The 18,559-nt window shown below is 41.2% G+C and overlaps 1 pseudogene; it reads right to left on the bottom strand.

Annotated features, from left to right (window-relative positions):
• LOC123858552 (peptidyl-prolyl cis-trans isomerase A-like) overlaps nucleotides 1–14,874 on the bottom strand; it is a 49,244-nt pseudogene extending 34,370 nt beyond the window's left edge.
• Nucleotides 14,875–18,559: the final 3,685 nt, after the last annotated feature.

Below are 18,559 nucleotides of genomic sequence, written 5' to 3'. Positions count from 1 at the left end.
CTTACTTGCCTCCAAAAACAAAGAGAAAGGACTAAAGATAACATTAGCTTGGTTCTATGATGCATTATTCTGGAAAAGAAAAAGCATGAGATCATTTTGAAACAAGAACATGGGGGAGATGAGTGCCTGAGTAAAAGTCATTGCACAACCTGGAGAAAGGAAAAGGCCCATCAAACTGAGCACTTAATAAATGGTTCTAGGGTCTAAGAAATGACGGTAATTAACATACAAGAAATGCATCCTTAGATACCGGCGCATTGATTTTTTGTAATCCCCCGGAGTTCTTTCAGATCTATTGAATTGCTTTTGTGCATCACCAATTTCTGATTGAAAAGGGACAAATGGTTCAAGTGAAAATTGCCCACCTCAAAAGTATGCATAAAACTTTTGTCCATTTTTCTCATGCTCCTTTTTCTTTAGCAATTTTGTCATCCATGGTGGAAACATAACCATGAAATTCTATATTCTATATTCTATAAAATATTAACTTTTAATAAATATTAACTTTTAAGTCTATAGAAAATGAAAGCAACATAGCTCATAGCTAGGTTTCTGGTAATATAATTTGGGAAACAAATAGAATCAAGAGCTATATAATAATATGTGAGACATTGAACCTTCAGCCTTCTTTACCTGGAAGGATAAATATGGACTTACTAGTCACTGGTGTCTTTCCCTCATTTGACAGTCTTCAATTATCATTTGTGGACTATGGATTTTTAAACTACAGACTATAAATGATTTTCCGGTGAAAAGTTAGGTTTTTGACTTCATATACCCAGTTTATTTGCACTTTTGCTACTGACCTTTGAGGTTTTAATTCAAAGGAACTGGTGATATAAGAATTCTGGGCAACGTTGCAGCCTAATGGCAGTCCTGTAGGAACCACCTTATCATGCTTTACATATATACATTATGTGTATAAATATTACATTATTAAATTGATAAATTTATATTACATATATAAATATGCTTATATACATGCATAAGTGTGTGTATAGATACACATATATACAATTGTCCTTTCCCTAATCCATTCTGTTGGCCTGGATATAGATCTTTATTCATGAGAAGGGAGTTCTCTTGATTATGCCACTGGAGTAGAGTTTTATTATTTTTTCTTATCAGAGTACTGTTATTTTGAGAATAATATTCTGATTTTACTATGAGAGAACAATCACTCCTCTTTCAGTCCACATACACGAGGTAAACAAAGCTGACTCTACCTCCCTCGTGCCCTCACACCCAGATTCCAGGAGTGGGGCCTGGACTAGGCTGGGTTGTCAATACATTCAACTCCTGCAGTCACAGACTTAAGTTGCAGGGGTAGAGAAATGATCCGAGTTAGGCCATTCACTATCATCAAGACTCAGTTCTCTGACTTTTGTTTTTATGCCCAGGGAAGCGAATGGTTTCTTCTGCTGGAACAGATGCCGTAATGATGATAAACCTGAAGCCATTGGAGTCACCAACCAGAATCCAGGAATGAGCTCCACCTGGAGGATCCAGAGCTAAGAGGCAGAGACTGGTGATACCATTTGGACCCAGGATCATGACTCATCTAAAGCTAGATCTACTCCTGGACATCTTACATGAACATCTACTCCCCATCTCATTTACATAGTTTGAATTCCATTTTCTGTGCCTAGCTGCCAAAAGAGTCCTAACTGATGCAACCACTAACCACTAACCTAACTGATGCAACCTGCTGGAAACACACCAGGCCATCTGCTCATATCCCTTCTCAGTTTCTCCCTCTACCAACTGTGAATATTAATTTTTGTCTGAAAGTGGTAAAAGTTGTAGAAAAGTATTTTAATAGACTATCCACTGATATGTAAATTAAAGGTGATGTCCAGCACAGAGGACCATAGGAGAAGGGAGGGAAAACTGAAGGGGGGGAAATCAGAGAGGGAGACAAACTGCGAGAGACTCTGGACCACGGAATACAAACTGAGGGTTTCAGAGGGAAGGGGGGAAGGGGGATGGAGTAGTGGGTGATGGGTATTAAGGAGGGCATGTGTTGTGGTGAGCACTGGGTGTTATAATCAACTAATGAATCATTGAACGCTACATCAAGAACTAATGATAGTGAACTAATACAGTGGCTAACTGAACATAATAAAAAGATAAAAATAAGGAAAAGTAAAAAATAAAATAAAAACAAATAAAAGTGATGTCTAATACTTCTGGTCAGTATGCATTCTTTTGAATATTTAATTTTGCTGATGGTTTGTTTGCTATTCTTGTGTGTCTGCAATACATATCTAAAGACCCTGCCATTTATTTATCTTCATTATATGCCAGAACCCTCTAGGGCCAGAAGTACACAAATACAAAACATGGTCACCTTCAACAGCTTCCTCTCTACTGAGGAAAATTTGAGGGGAAGGAGCAGAAATTACTCTTATGTCAGTAGACAGTGTTGATAAGTGCAGATAAAGAAGTGCAGATGACTTCTGGACATACATGTAAGAAGAAGCAGTTGCTCCTGGCTTTGTCAGGGGATGGATTTCAAAGTAAAGAAAAATTCATTAGGGGAGGAAACTTATCTTTTTGGGAAAAGGTTTGTATGTCACCTGCTCATCATTTCTTATTTATGATCTCATTTAATTATAACAAGGGTTTGAGATCCCTATTTTATAGATGAGGAAATCAAAACCATGAGAGTCTGAACAATGGTCCATGGCTAATTCATGCGGGAATCAGGATTCAGACCCGGTTCTAAGCCGAGAATAGATGCTCTTAATAATTTTACCTTGAAAGCTGAGGAGGCAGTGGGAATTTGGGGGAGAAAAGGCAGTCTAGAGAACATGATCATGGAAGTTCCTTATACTCGAGGGTCCCTAATCAGCATGGGTGCCATCTGGGCAGCCTCTGCACCACCAGTACCCAGCTCCGGGGGCAAGACAGGTGAACTGTGGGAGGTGAGATGCGATATGAACGATTGTATTACTTACTGAAGATCTGAGACTCTTCACAGTACAAGCACGTTTGTAATTTGCGGTGCTTCAAGCTCCAGCGAAGGGTGTGAGTAATGCAGATGCTCTCAAGAGGCTTGAGTGGGAAAATGCACATCCCTTCCATTTGATCTTGAGATTACCTTCTGGGTTGCCATTTCAATTCATGCATGAACTAAAATGCAGACAGTGTATACCTAAAGACCTCTAATCTGATTTTTGCATCCGAAACTTGCTTTTCCCATTGTAAATAGACAAAAAAGAATCATACGGCTTTCAGAAATGTAACTGTCAGAATTAGAGTTGCATACCCATTACTTGTCATCTATTCCTCGATAAGATCAATGTACAGAGGGCCTTCTATGTCCTTTACACCTTATTGAGGACTATGGTTTTAGGAACAAGAATATTGTGACTATACAGTTAGGATTAACACACATGAAGAAAAGCAAGCTAACATTTTAAGATCCCTCATCTGTCAAGCACTGTGTTGAGTTTGCAAACATTACATCAGTAGACTCTCTGAACAGTCCTCTGAGATAATGTTTTTAGCCCATTTTACAAGCCAGGCTCAGACGGATAAATAATCCATGTAAAGTTACAATGTATGAAGAAAGGCTGACGTATTTTGAGGGCTTAATATGTGCCTGGTGCTCTGTAAAGCGCTTCTAAGGTTTGATATAACCCTCAGTACACTCATAGAATCTCCTTCTTGTAGATAGGAATGCAGGCTCTGAAGTTAAGGGCTCCCAAAATCACCCAGGGAGAAAGTGGGGAAGACACTCGAGAGGCAGGCTGCCCGACGTTGTTTGTCCCCAAACTTCCACTTACTATTTAATATTTTGCAAGTCCTCCTTGCAAAATCATGAGACAAATAGATAATGAATGATCATGAATTCATAGATAATATAACCCAGCTACCCAGATGATTTTAAGAGAAGCCAACAGAAATACCTGAATGTAATACATAACGGAAATAAAATTAATTTATAATAAAATAAAATCTATAATTCAATGAATAAAACCTATTACTGCATTATAAATGCTTTATTACATACATAGTTATTCATTATTATTTATTATGTATTATATAGAATTTGTGACACGTGAACAGTTTGGAAGACAGCAAATTGTCCAATCTTGCCAATATCATAGGCTTGCCAGGAATGTGACAACTGCAAATACACACGATCTTAGGGTGTGCTATCGGCAACTCAAATGTCACATAGTTATTACTCGTGGTGATTTTCTCAATGGGTAACAGCCCTCGGTAACAACAGTCTAAAATAACAAATTAAGATCTTTTCTCACTTTACATGGCAGTTACATTGTTTGGCAATTATCTTATCTTAAATCCATGAAGAGCATGCTCCATGAGTGTGTGTAATAATGATAAGCAATTTATTAATGACTATACAACAGGATCTTTGAAAATCCTATGGGATGTAAAACAATAAAACAGTTCTTTGCATGAGGGACTGTTCCTGACAACACAGAACATCTAGGGTCCTCAGCCCCCAGTATGGGTCACTATGCCCAATTCCTGGGACAAACAAAAATGCATCCTAGACATTCTCAGAACGCACTTCGAGGAGTTGAACTGCTGCCCTTGAGAATCACTGCCATCAAGTTGGCAAGGATGGATAGGACTGCCCTATGAATGCCGAGCCATAGCCCTGAGGCCTGGAAGAGCAGGCAGAATGCTCCTTCATCGAGCCAGTATCTCCCAAGCATCAGGCCTTTCTGCATCATCTTCAGGATGCTTGCACATAATACTACTATTCTGTATTTTTCTTTAAGAGACTCCCTTTTTACTATAAACACCAATCAAACAGAAAATAAGAATCGCTTACTGTAAGTCAAATGCAAACTTAAAAATAACGTAATGAATGAAACAAACACGAAATAGCAAAGAGAAGATGATGTCATCAAACTCCAGCTAGATTCTGTTGCCAGCAGAAGAGTCTCAGCTGGACATCTCTTCTCTTTTGGCTAACCACCACATTTAGCCTAAATTTGTCTCCCCAGAACTTGGTGTGATTTCCAGAACAGGGGAAAAATATATCCCCTCACTTCATGATGACTCAGCTGTCATTATTCTCTTCTCTTTGAGATAAGCAAGGTGTTTACATTATTTTTTATGAGCATATTGCCTCCTTATATAGGGATTTATTCTTTTTATGAAGAGGAGGTATTGGGAAGTACCTGTTACTCAGTACTAATGTAGACATTTAAAATATATTTCTTCTGATCTTTTATACAGTACTCTAAGGTATACCTCAACATTCCCATTTTACTGATGAGGAAATTAGGCTACGGTGCATTTGCATTGGAGTAGTTTGCCCAAAGTCTCGCAGCTGGTTAGTGGCCAAGCCAGGATGTCAACTCAGAGCTAATTACAAAGTTCAGAGAACTCATACAATTTCTTGTGTTAATTGACCACGGAATTAAAGGCCACAGTAAGATAGAGTTTCTTGATTATACAGAGATAAGGATTTAAGGTGATTTAAACTCCTCTAATTACCTTTATAGAGATGACTTAGGCTTAACTTAGTGGTGCATTAATCTAAAGAGTTTTATTTAAGTCTTGTCCTGTTACTTATGAGGGTAACTAAGAAGACCCACATTAAGCCAACACGATGGTTTGTTGTTTCTCACTTCCTCTAAAATGTTCCACAAGGGGGGAGCTGGAGTCTGGAAGTGAGTAAGAATGAATGTGAGACGCTCTGGAAGTGGGTGGGATTATCAGACAGAGCTTCTGTGTTGGTGGCTGGATACTCCTGAGGGCTGCATGAGGCACACGATGGTTACATTCTATATCAACCGGGCCACAAGATGCCATATATCTGACCAAATGTTATTTCTCTGTGTGCCTGTGAGTATATTTATGGAAGAGGTTAGCTTCTGAATTGGGGGCTGAGTCAAGCAGATGGTCCCTCCCCAGTCTGGGTGGGCACCATCTCATCCATCAAGAACCTGAAGAGAACAAAAATGTGGAGGAAGGTTGCTTCGCTCCTTGTCTGCCTGACTGCTGAGGGGCGACATCTGCCTTCCCCTGCCCTCTGCATTCTCAGCTCTCCAGGCTTCAGACTCCAACATCTACCTGTCGGCTCTCCAACTATCACCACTGGTCTTCCTGGGTCTCCAGCCTGGAGACAGCAGATCGTGAGACGTCTCCGTCTCCATAACGGTGTGAGCCAATAGCTTATAATAAATAAATCTCTATCTACATCTGAATTTCTATATCTGTATCCATATCCCTTCTCCTGTAGGTTCTGTTTCTTGGAGAAACCTAACACAAGACAGACATTAAAATCGTGGACGACACAAGGTGCAGGTGACCAAACACCCTTAATTCTCTCATGTCATCCTCTACCGCACACACTGGTCACCCTAAAATTAAAATGTTTCCCCTCTCATTCTCACCAAGTCCCACACCCTGCCTCGGAACCCTTCCATTTCAGAGACCAGTTTTTTTTTTTTTTTTCCCCTCAAACCTCTGACCCTTCAAACCTTCCTGTCTCAGTCTTAGTACATCACCTTGCCTCCCTACTTCCCTGAAACAAAACAAAACAAAACAAAACACAAGTCACAACCCACACATCTTACCTCTATGTGCATCTGTATTTTCCTCATTCCCTTCTGTCACAACAGACAATTGGCTCTTCACTATTGAAAGCTCATTTGCTCTGTGTATTGTAAATGTCATCCCCCTCTCAGGGGCCCTGCTTCAACAAACTGACTCTACTCTCAATTTGTCTTCACCTCCTTCATCTATGCTGACCCCTTCCCACCAGGCCCAAAGCAGGGCCTAGAAGGCAACCTCAATGGCTTACCCTACCCCTGCTCCACCACCTGAGACCACCAGTTATCAAGCTGTAGTGACTTCTGCTGTCCTGCATTCTCCACTATCACTACCTGAGCACCTCTCCTTCACCTGGAGCACTGCAGTAGCCCTCTCTTGAGCTCCCAAGGTAGTCTCGGCATGGGTACCAGAGTGACCAGTAGAGAAAAGCAGGATATTATTGTCTGCCTGTAATCGCCAGGATAAAATACTAATTAGTAAGCATGGCACCTAAGTCTTTTCTCTCCTTACCTATATCTGTATCTATCATCTTGTGCTTCTCATCCTTCCTCCTAGCTAAGGCTATATATACTTCCCCTCCTCTCAGGAGCCTTAGTCTTGATCAACCCTTCTCTTCTCTGGTCTACTCAATGTGCACTTCTCTGCCAGATACATAGGCTTTCAAAACTGCATCAGTCTTTCCTACTACAAGAAATCAATAAATCATTAAAGAAGTAACACAAATTAACCTCTGTCTTCTATGTTTCAAGACTACTGATCTGAATTTTGTATCTCGAGTGTATCATCATCTGCTTACTATTTGTCAGATACTTTGCTTAGTGATTTGTACCTCAATTAATCCTCATAACAGCCAATGAGATGGACTAGTCTTATCATTCCTATTAATGTTCAAGGACTTATTTAAGGTCATCGAGGTAATAAACAGAACAGAATTCAACCAAATGCATTCAGACTCCAAAAACTACACTCATAATAAGTATATCGTTCTGCAGCACCTAAAAGATGAGATGGAAATGAAAAACATATATATATTGCATAATACATAATGTATAATGCATATATATTATAGTTTTTATATTATACATTTGTATATTATATACATATCTATATCAGCTAATAGTATTGTTAATCAATATTTATTAAGCATTTACCATGCAATAGGTATGATACTGAGCATTTAACATATGCTATCTCATTTAATTTTAACACATTAGGTGTCATTATAGTATTATTATACATGATGAAATGTAAGCTGAGTAACTGAATAGATTAAAAATTGTTTTTGTCTGAGATCTTTGAAGCATGAAAGAGTTTCATTTGAACTCTGGGGTGTCTAGCATCAATGACAATGCTTAACCACAGTGCAATACAGAATATATCACCCAGGGGCTCCTGGGTAGCTCAGTCAGTTAAGCAACCGACTCTTGATTTCAGCTCAGGTCATGATCTCAGGATCATGGGATTGGGCTTAAGATTCTCTCTCTGCCTCTTCTGCCCCTCTCTTAAAAAAAAAAAAAAAAAAAAAAAGGATATGTCACCCACTAGTATGCTATGAATCAAAATTCCAGGGAAGAGATTTTATGTACCAAGTAGAGTTATTCATAGTGTCTCCCAAAGTTGAACCATTTTTTTAGCTCTTCATATAAGAGCTGCACCTGCTCTTATATGAATTTAGGTGGAATATTCCCCACAGTGCCTGAGGCTGGCCCTTGGAGAGGAAGGATTACGTGGATGGTAATATCATGCAGCGCCAGCAACTTGGGCTCTGGAACCAGAACCAGAGTTGGATCTCAACAGAGTCACGACTGTGTGACTTGGGACGAGTTCTTTTATCTCTTTGCCAGTTTTTTAGTCTTAAAATACAGATAATAATAATCCCTATGTGCCAAGATTGTTTTGTAGATTGATTATAACAATGCAGGAAAAATGCTCAGCAAATGTCTGAAACATATTAAGTGCTCAATAAGCGTTAGTTATTAGTTATTGCTTCACAATGTAGCATGAGATTAAGCTTTATAGTGCTCGTCTCTAAGATTAGATTTATTCCTGTCTTGCCATCATGAGCTCCTTTATGCCAAAAAAAGAAAATACTCTCCTCTTCCTAAAACATCACTGTGTATCTATCCATTCATTCATTTCAATGTGGCAGGCATTCCTCAAGGGTCTAAGAATGAACAATAGTGTATGATTTATGCCTCCAATGACTTTCAGAATAACAGAGGTAGGAAGCCACATATACAAGTAAGCAGGTGACATAAAAATTGCTGCCATCAGGTGCCCCATATGGCAATTTACTACTCATCTTTCAAAACAGGTAAGTGTGGATATCACCTCCCATCTGAGGTCTTATTTGATTTGCCCATAAAAAAATCTCAAACATTTTTCCATCCTCAACTGTTACCATTACCTCATTACTCACTGTAACCATAATATTTTGAAATTTTCAATCTTAAATACAGGGATATTTGAAGACTGAGACCTATTGTTTTTGTTTGTTTGTTTGTTACCCTTTCTTAGGACTTTAAGGTTTTGGACAGTACTTGGGATACAGAAGATACTTAGATGTTGGATGATGGATGGAATGGATGGATAGACAGAAGGAGGGATGGAGAGAAGGAGGGATAGAAGAAGGGAGGAATGGAAGGAGGGAAGATGGAAAGAATGGGTAGAGGGAAGGAGCGATGGATAGGTGGATGCATAAATGACTTCAAGAGAAACAGACTGGAGTAAGGCACAAATTTTGGTTGAGAGTAAGACAGAGAAGGGAGACTTCATAGTACAGGGGTGTTTGAGTTCTATCTAAAAGGTGAGTAAGATTTCAGCACAAATACAATGTATGTGTGGTGGTGGGAAGGTGGTGAGGGTAAAGCATTCTAGACAGAGGGAAAAGTATAATAAAAGCATAGAGCTTTGGAATTTAATGATGTATTAATTGAGTGGCAAGCAGATCGGGGGAGATAGAGTTGGGACTGGAAGCTGGAGGAGGAGAGCAGAGGGATAGAGACAGAACAAGTCTCAGACCTTGCTCGAAGACCTTGGAAACCACACTAATGAATTTGGATCTTCAAACCATAGCGGTTTCTTAATAGGGAAGCATGCCTCTCTTGCTAAAAGGCTTGACCACAATTGAGGACATTATTTTGTCACCTTGAGCTAAGTACCAGTACTTGATTAAAACTGAGAGCAGGCAGACAGCTCCAATGGTGTTTTCTGGGAGCCTAAATCACAGGGTTTTGGCATCTCTGAATTTAAAGGGAAATTGAAATCGCTTCAGTACTCATTCAGGCTAAAAGTACTTTTAGAATTTCCAAGAGGAACAATTGAAAACACAAATCTGTCTCCTAACAATGCTTAGGCTTTGGGATTCTTCTTGCCTTTATTCTGTTGAATGAGACAGAATGGAATGAATAATAATATCTGACATGCTCTTACATTGCATTTGTAGAGCACTCTCACAAAAATGATTTCATTTGATCTTCATAAAAACCCTGTGAGCTAAGCACTATTATCTTCATTCAGCAGCGAGCAAACAGGCACAGCGATAGTAAGGCAGGCAAGTTTGATTCTCTCACCTCTCTCTTTCTCTGACCCTCCCAGCTGGGGCAAGTTCTGAGGAACTTCGCAGCTGATTAAAGCCTTTTCTGGTGATATGTGTATCACAAAAGAGGCCAGAAGTGAAGGGGGGATATAATACATATCGAGAAGTTATTCTGTCTGACACCTGTCATGATTATCAACATATAATCCCCGTCACCACTTCTGGAGGAAGTATAATTGTGCCTACTTTGAAAAAAAGGACACTGACGCTCAGAGAAGTTAATAAACTTGTTCAAGTTGGCCCAGCTGCAAAATGGTAGGGTCAGATTTGAACTCTATCTGTGGCCTCCAACACACACAGACACACACACACACACACATGCATTCTCTTCTACCACTTCATACCGCCATAATGTTAGGAGTACGGCCTCAGAGCTCAGACTGCCATGTTTGAACACCTGTTAGCCTTGTGACCTTGACAATGGCTTTATGACCTTGAGAACCTGTGCTTCGGGTTCTCATCTCTAAAATGGAGAACATATTAGCACTTATCTCTAGGAGTTGCTCTGCAAATGAACTGTGACAACACACGTCAACTGTTCCAAGACCAGAATCAGTATGAGGTATATGTAGTCTACAGTTATCAAGTGTCTTATGAATCTTTGAAATAATTCCCTTCTCCAGACCCATACCTGATACGCTGATCTCTTATCAATTAGCTTCGGTGGTGCTAGGGTCCAATTGTCAACTAGACTTGACACCATGCTCTCTGGAATGAGTTGGCCTGGAAGCCTGCCTTGTTCCCAACCAGGCTTTTCTATAAGCCTCGCTGTGCCAGTTCAATCTAAAGGTTGGCATTCACCATCTGGCCTTTCCTTGCTTGTTCTTCAGCCCCCCTGAATCCCAATTATTTGGATTGGAGCTCTAGAAACACAATTAGCTTTTGCTAGACCCTCTTCAGAGGATGACAACCTAATGCCATGTCCTTAGCACGCTGGTAGGTATTCCTCTATCTGTACCCATATCCTTGGAACAATAAGTCCTGCCATGTATAGCATTTATATTACTGAAGATTTGCTCTGTTTCCTCTTGGCTTGCTTCTGCTTTCTGTTGGAATTTTGCATTGAACATTTATTTTACCTCAGGAGCTATGCAAGTTCATAGAGAAACAACTCCAATCAACCAAGCATGGTTTTTGTCCTCAAAGAGAGTAGCCTGATTTTAAGCAATCCATTATAAAAATAATTATCTGATTAGAGTTGAGAAAAATTTATTTGAAACAGAAATAGATAATTCTTTGAACAAATGTAACAAGAAGACTCCCACCTTGTCTGAGGATTCAGGGAAAGTTCCTTGAAGAGGTGAAAACACAAGTGGTCTAGGACTGCCTGGGAGGCAGCCTTTTTATTCCCACTTTATTTATTCAGATGTTTCCATGAGATGTGGAAGGAATAGAGAAAAAAATAATCATCTCTAACAGTTTCTCAGAGCGGTGGTAGACTTTCCAGTTTTCATGAGTGATAATTATAACATGATTTAAAAAAGTCCTTTTTTATTAAATACATGGCAGGTATTTTGCTACAGACATCACATCAATCTTGTTTTCTTGGTCTGATAAAAATCGTGTGTCAGACACTTTTCTAGGCTCTGGAAAAACAAAAGCTTTGAGGGAGAACAATTTCTGCCTTCAAAAATGTCACAGTGGAATGGCCCTCACCACAAATCTGAATCATGTCAGTCTGGCTGAGCTAGGTTATGGTGCTGTCATGCCTTTGTTTCTGCTCAGAGCTCCTTCATGTATTAGTTCACAGTTCTGTAGGTCAGAGATCTGGGCTAGCCTCTATTCTCTCTTTAGGGTCTCATAGGCTGAAACCAAAGTGTCATCCAGGTGAGGCTCCTGTCTGGGGGCCCTGGGAAAGAATTCACTTCCAAGTTCATTCAAGTCAAAGGCAGAATCCAATTCCTTGCTGGTGTTGGCTGGGAGTCGCTCTGGGCAAAAAGAGCCTATTCAGAGGTTCTTCCACGTGTCCCCTCCATTTCAGCAGCAGAGAACTTCCTCCTCACCACATCTCCCTCATGCTTCACATCTCTCTGACTTCTTCTGCCACCAGGGCAGAGAAAAACTGCTTTTCAAGGACTCAGTGTGGTTAGATTAGATCTGCCCAGATAATCTCCCTCTGAACCGCTTACTAGTATTAATTGCACCCGCAAAATCCCTTTTGCTGTATAAGATACCATGATCATGGGGATAACACCAGGGCACAAAGTTTATGGGGGCCATCTAGAATTCTTTCTACCACACTTAACAAATAGCCCCACAGTTCCAGTGACTGGAAACAATGAAGATGTATTTCTCACCTATGAACAAGTGCATCGGGGGTTGGCTCTAGCCCTGTTCTTCAATGCTTTTGCTCTAGCTCTAGAAATCAGGCTGATGTTGCAGCTGCCATCTGTAGAATCGCCAGTTGCTCAGCAATGGGAATGAGAATGAGCTGGTGGATTGCACATGAGTTCTTAACACTTCTGCCCAGAAGGCTCACACATCACTTCTGATCATATTCCATTGACCAGAGCAAATGACATGGCCAGATTACCTTCAAGGGGCCAAGGAAGTGCAATCTTGCCATTTGCCTGGAAAAAAGAGGACACCCAGAAATATTTGGAGGGGCTGAACTATTAAGTATCACAGTCCTTTTGATCACCAAATATTTGGTTCACTTTCCTTCTGGCATACAAAATACGCTCACTCTCCTCCCCGCCAAGGGGGAAATACAAGTCCCATTTATTTGCCCATCACATTCGACTTCAGAGTTTGGGGATATTTGGGAATCTCCACATCAAGGATTAAGCAGGATACTCTTTATAGTAGGTCTAATGGCCCCCTTGATGTTCTTGCCTCACTTGATAAAGAAGGAAAGAGGCTTCGAAAAGTGAAGGTCAAGCAGCCAATTAAGTGGTTGAGCCAGAATAGAAATCTAGGTCTGTCTCTTCACAACAGCCTTGTTACTTCATTCCCAACTGACAGAGTAGGAGGCAATATGGGGGATGCTGACTACCTTCTAAGACCATTCGTCTAGGTGGGGAGTGGAGCACAAAATAGAGAGCCACCCCCACTCTGGTCAGGCTACAGTGGACATTGGCAGAAAACAGTGAGAGTGAGGGGGGCCTCATCCCCGTCCAGCAGGTGGAAGATAGGAGAGCGTGGTTGAGCAGATTCTTGAATAATGAGCAAGTTTCCTGGTGGGCAAGAGAAGAGAGGGAATTCCAGAAGTGAGAAAGAGAAGTGGCATGTGTAAAACACAGAGAAGGGAGAGAGGGTCCCCATCAGGGGGGTACCCGGCTCCCCATATGAAGGGATACCCTTGAAGCTAGCTCTGACTGGTAATAGATCTTACAGGGCTGGGTATGATCTGCTGGAATTTGGACTTCATCCTGTGGCAGTCACAGAAGGATTTACGAAAGAGACAAAGATAATCCAGGTCTTCCGAGACGTGGATGCCAAAACACAATTCCACAAGCAAGAATGTAATTAGAAGAAATGTCTGTGAGGGAAAATGGGAAGGGGCCAGGGAAGGTAGGGGAAGGAAAGAGGGAGAGAAGGTGGTAGAAGCCTCCTAGAGTTCTAAAGTCAACTAAACGTATCTCAAAATGATAATAACAGCATAGACATATTTAAAGCTAATTAACTATTAAAAAAATACACAGAAAGCTAAAGTAATTGAAAGTCCTTATCTGTGTGGGGCTGGGTGAGGATAAAGGGTGTGGGGCAGAAAGCCCTTGTTCACTGTTCTCAGCCGTGTGTGTGTGTATCCATTGAATCCTCGTACATACGTTACTTTAATAAAAATGAAATGTGCATGTAGATATGTGTGTATGTATATATTTAAATCTTATGCATGCATTACTTTAATTAAAATAAAATATGTATGTGTGTTGTATATATGTGTTTGTGTAATTAAATACTGTGGATTTGGTCTAACCTGTATAAAAGAGGGTACCATTTTGAATGCGGTTTTGGGGTGTCTTCCGCAAGAGGCAGGCTCTGCGTGAGATACCTGGCCATTTTTTTTCTTGGGCCATTTTTTGTTTTCCTAAAGCTGCCTGGGGCTTTATATAAAAGACTGTTTAATGTAACCTTTCCAGCTGTGCCTATTAACCACTGACCTTTCCTCTTGATGAATCTTCACCCATTTCAGCCTTTGTGTGCAGTTGTGGGAAGAAATGAAGGGGTCCGAAAGGGCTTTCAAAGGGAGGCGTGAGAAAGCTGTAATAAAATTGGCCCTGGGTGAGAGAACGTGGATCTTGGAAATGTGTGCCAAAGCAAATAAGCTCATGGGCACAGATTCACAAATAAGGGTTCTCCAGGAGAAGGGCCGTGGAAACTGCTCTTTGGGAGCAAAAAGTGGCCAAGTACAGAGGGACAGACAAATGACCTGAGTGGATAAGGAAGTGAGAGTCCAGAGCAGCGGGGTCTCCCAGTAGAAAAGTATTACCAGACATGCCACGTACACCCGGACTTTGCTCTCACATTCACACTTGTGTATGTGTGAACGTGCAACACACACACCCCTTCTGTACACACATGGCCTGTTTGCACATGGTGTCGACACAGCTGCTTCTGATGACATCATGTGCCTTCAGTGGTTCCCTGGGGACCCTGAAACAAACACCCAGAGAGACACCGAGCCATGCAAGTCTCTCCCAGCCATTCACCTGGTTCTCAGGCCAAAGGCTCAACGGTCTTGCCTTTTCGATTTGAGAAAATACACCTTCTCTCTGCTTATAGGCCATTGCGCCTGGGGGCCCCTCACAGACGGGCTACACGCAGGCGTCCTCTCTCTTCATAAGCGCTTGTTCACACTGCACTAAAATGAAAACTTGTTTCGCTTATATCCCCATCTCTATACCCGTAGGACCTTGAGGTTAGGGCGGGAGCTGTGTCTGACTTCCCACCAAGTGAAGGGCCTGGCACTTAGTAGGTTCCCAGCTACTATTTCTTCACGGAATATGCACACTTAGCCTGAGGAGGGTGGGTCTTAGCTGGGGGCAAAATGGAAGCAACAGAGGCAGCCTCTCTTCACCATCTTGCTTCAAGGCTCCTCACCATCTTGCTTCAGAGCTTCTTTCTCCCAACTCAAGTCACACTGTCCTTCCTACATTTATTTCCATTCCTTCTGCTTCTTAGAAAAAGCAGAAATAAAACCAGAGGGAGGAAGCTGGTTACATTTAATGTGCCAATGGTCTGCATTAGGTGATTCACCCCCAAGAGTTTGCCTTCTGTCTCCCTTATCCTTTGCTCTTACGAGCTTCTACAAGCTCTCCACGCACTGGTCAGAGTTCCTGGGAGATTCGCTGTGTACTTTCAACACGTTTTTTCATTAAGATCACAGTAATTCACGGGTGAGGTATCTTCCTTCCTGTTTTAAAGTTGAGGAAATGAAGGCGTGGAGATACACGGTCTCTTTTGTCTGGGGTCACAGAGCTAGAAAGCGGCAGAGCTGGGGTAGAGCTCATTCACAGGTGACTGAAAATTGGTGCCCACTTTCCCCTGGGCACCTGGTTGCTTCTCAAGTGAATTTCCTTGAGGAAGGCTCTGGTATTTTCTTGTGAAATCCCTCCATTTTATACATGAAGGAGTTGAAGTCCAGCGGAGGGAGGTGACTTGCTTAATGCAGACAGTTGATAGCCTTTCCCTGTCTCATTTAAGAACATACTCATTATGCTCTTAATAGCTAGGCAATAGATTGGAGGGCTGATGAAAAAATATCTGAATAATACTTAGGTGACTGGTTGAATCAGGTGTATGCATTTTGAAGGCAGAGCTTTGATGTCAGGCAGGTCCAAATTCAAATCCCAGCTCTCCCATTTATCAGTTGTGAAAGGAAGGAGCTAACTTTGCTGAGTATCCATTTAGTCCTAGGGTTATTGTAAGTATTAAATGAGATGAAGCATTGAAAACACTTAGCATTTTGTCTGGGGCCCAGTGTGGGCATTGTAGAGAAGTGCTATTATCTTTATAATTCAGCTTGCCAAGTATAGAAGTGTGCTAAGTGTGTTATGGAGAGTAAAGACGGTGGAGACCAGTTCTTGCCCAGCATGTAAGTCTGCATACATCCATTACAAGTTTTCCAAATTCCTATCTAACATTCTTCATGGGTTAGGCTTTATAATTCTTATTTTCTTGTTATTTCTAAAATGCCAGGGATTTTTTTTTTCAAAATTACACTGTGAAAAAAAACAGGTCGTTCTGTTCTTATATGCCACAGCTTCTTTCTAAGTGCTTTAATCTTTTTCTTTCACTCATCAGATCTGGAACTTAAGAAAGTATAGTTATGGAGAAAATTATGACATTATTAATAAAAGAAATGCTTTGAGGTCACACACATGACTGAGACATTGGCTTTTAAGGCTTCAAGTTTGCTAGAAGTACTTGCAATTTCAGAAAGGATAGCTATGGTCTTAAAAGACAATTTTCCTGTTTTTTTTTTTTAAGGTTTATTTATTTGAGAGAGAGAGAGAGAACATGTGCAAGCAGGGAGAAGGGCAGAAGAAGAGAGAGAATTCCAAGCACAAGACCCCGATGTGGGGCTCAATCCCATGACCCTGAGACTGTGACCTGTGCTGAAATCAAGAATTGGCTGCCTAACTGACTGAGCCACCCAAGGGTCCCAACAATCTGTCTGTTGAAATAGATTACATGCAAGAATGGGGGTATGGTGGGGTGGGTGGGGAGAAACGCATAACCTTTAGAGTCAAGAATACCAGTTTTCAAATCCTGGGAGCATCACCTATAATTGCGACTTTGGTCGCAATTGGTAAGCCCTTCGAGTCTCAAATTTCTTATCATAAAAGAAGGATTTCAATTTTTACCTTGCAATGTTTTTATGAGCCTTAAATGTGAGCTAAATATCCAGTCTTTCCACTCTCCACCGAGAGTGCTCACAAATAATAACAATTTCTTCTATCATGTGGAGCCAGAGTGCTCTGCATTTGAACCCAACTCCACCACTTGGTAGCAATGTGATAAAGTTAGTCTTTGAACCTGAGTATCTGTAAATAGAATGGAGATAATACCTGCATTATGGGTCTGTCATGAATAGCAAATGAACTAACTTAATAGTGTCTGGTGTGCTGTAATGATTCGGTAAATGTCTCTCTCTCTCTCTTTCCATTCCTCTTTGCCCCGTGATGACTATTTATGCATCCAGACACTTTCCTTTTGCACAGGATGCTGAGTTTGCAGAATCAAGGCTGCCGCAAGACTGTCTTATCATCTTCATTTCCACAAGCAGAGGTCACGCAGCCAATAAAGGAAACGGATGACAAGCCACCAAAACTTTCCACATCATGCTCTTCTCTCTGCGGAGAAACCTTGTGGTTTACAGCCAGGCTCCCACTGTCACCAGCGCCCTCTCATGGGGCTTTGGGGCTGGCTGCACCATGTTGGACGCCCTTCTTTTGCCTATGCCTGCACAATAGCCAAACAAATCAGGTCCCTTGGTTCTCAGTGGGATTTACCAACCTCTGATCCAGTCCAATACTATAGACCCATTATATGGGAAAGAAATGCTGCTGAATGTGATGGTCTAACTTGATTATATGGTTGTGGTCCATACATGTATTCAAACATTACATATTGTGTGCCCACAATGATCCAGTCATTGTGCAATGCGTTGGGATTACACTAATCAGTAACATGGGAATGGTTCCTAATTTATTACTTTGGGGTGGGGAGAGGGACAGACAATTCACAAGTAAATAAATAAAGGAAAATCATTATGAAATGCATTGTGCCTATTTGGATTTATGTCTTTTAATGGCATTGGAATAGACAGATCTGGTTTTAAATATTAAATCCTCTGATTATTTGCTGTGTGATTCAGGGCAAGTTACTTAACCTTTCTGAACCTCAATGACCTTGTCTCTAAACTGGTACTGATAAGTATAACATACCAACAAGAGTTGCTCTTAGGTTTAAACAAAATACAGCATGCAAGTGCTTAATATGTGTCTGATACGGTTGTATAATATGTAAGGAATCAAAGAAGACAAATTTTAGGGGCACCTGGGTGGCTCAGTCAGTTAAGTGTCTACCTCTTGATTTCAGCTCAGGTCATGATCTCAGGGTCATGAGATGGAGCCCTGCATCAGGCACCAGGTGGAGTCTGTTTAAGATTCTCTCTCTCCTCTCTTTCCCTCTCTGCCCCTCCCCTCATTTACACTCGTGCTCTCTTTCTCTCTCTCAAATAAATGGGTGAATAAAAAAGTCTTTTAAAAAAAGAGGACAGAAGCTCCTGGGTGGCTCAGTCAGTTTAGCATCTGCCTTCAGCTCAGGTCATGATCCCAGGGCCCTGGGATGGAGTCCTGCCTCCGGCTCCCTTCTTGGCAGGGAGCCTGCTTCTCCCTCTCCCTCTGCCTCTGTGCTCTCTCTCTCTCAAATAAATAAATCTTATTTTAAAAAAAAGAGGACAAATTT

This window comes from Mirounga angustirostris, unplaced genomic scaffold (genome assembly GCF_029215605.1).
Source record: "Mirounga angustirostris isolate CCGP_5_RB_7025 unplaced genomic scaffold, mMirAng1.0.hap1 SCAF_4, whole genome shotgun sequence".
In the NCBI taxonomy this organism is placed as follows: domain Eukaryota; kingdom Metazoa; phylum Chordata; class Mammalia; order Carnivora; family Phocidae; genus Mirounga; species Mirounga angustirostris.
Note: the sequence above shows the minus strand (reverse complement) of the source record. Positions and strands in the feature narration are given on the sequence as shown.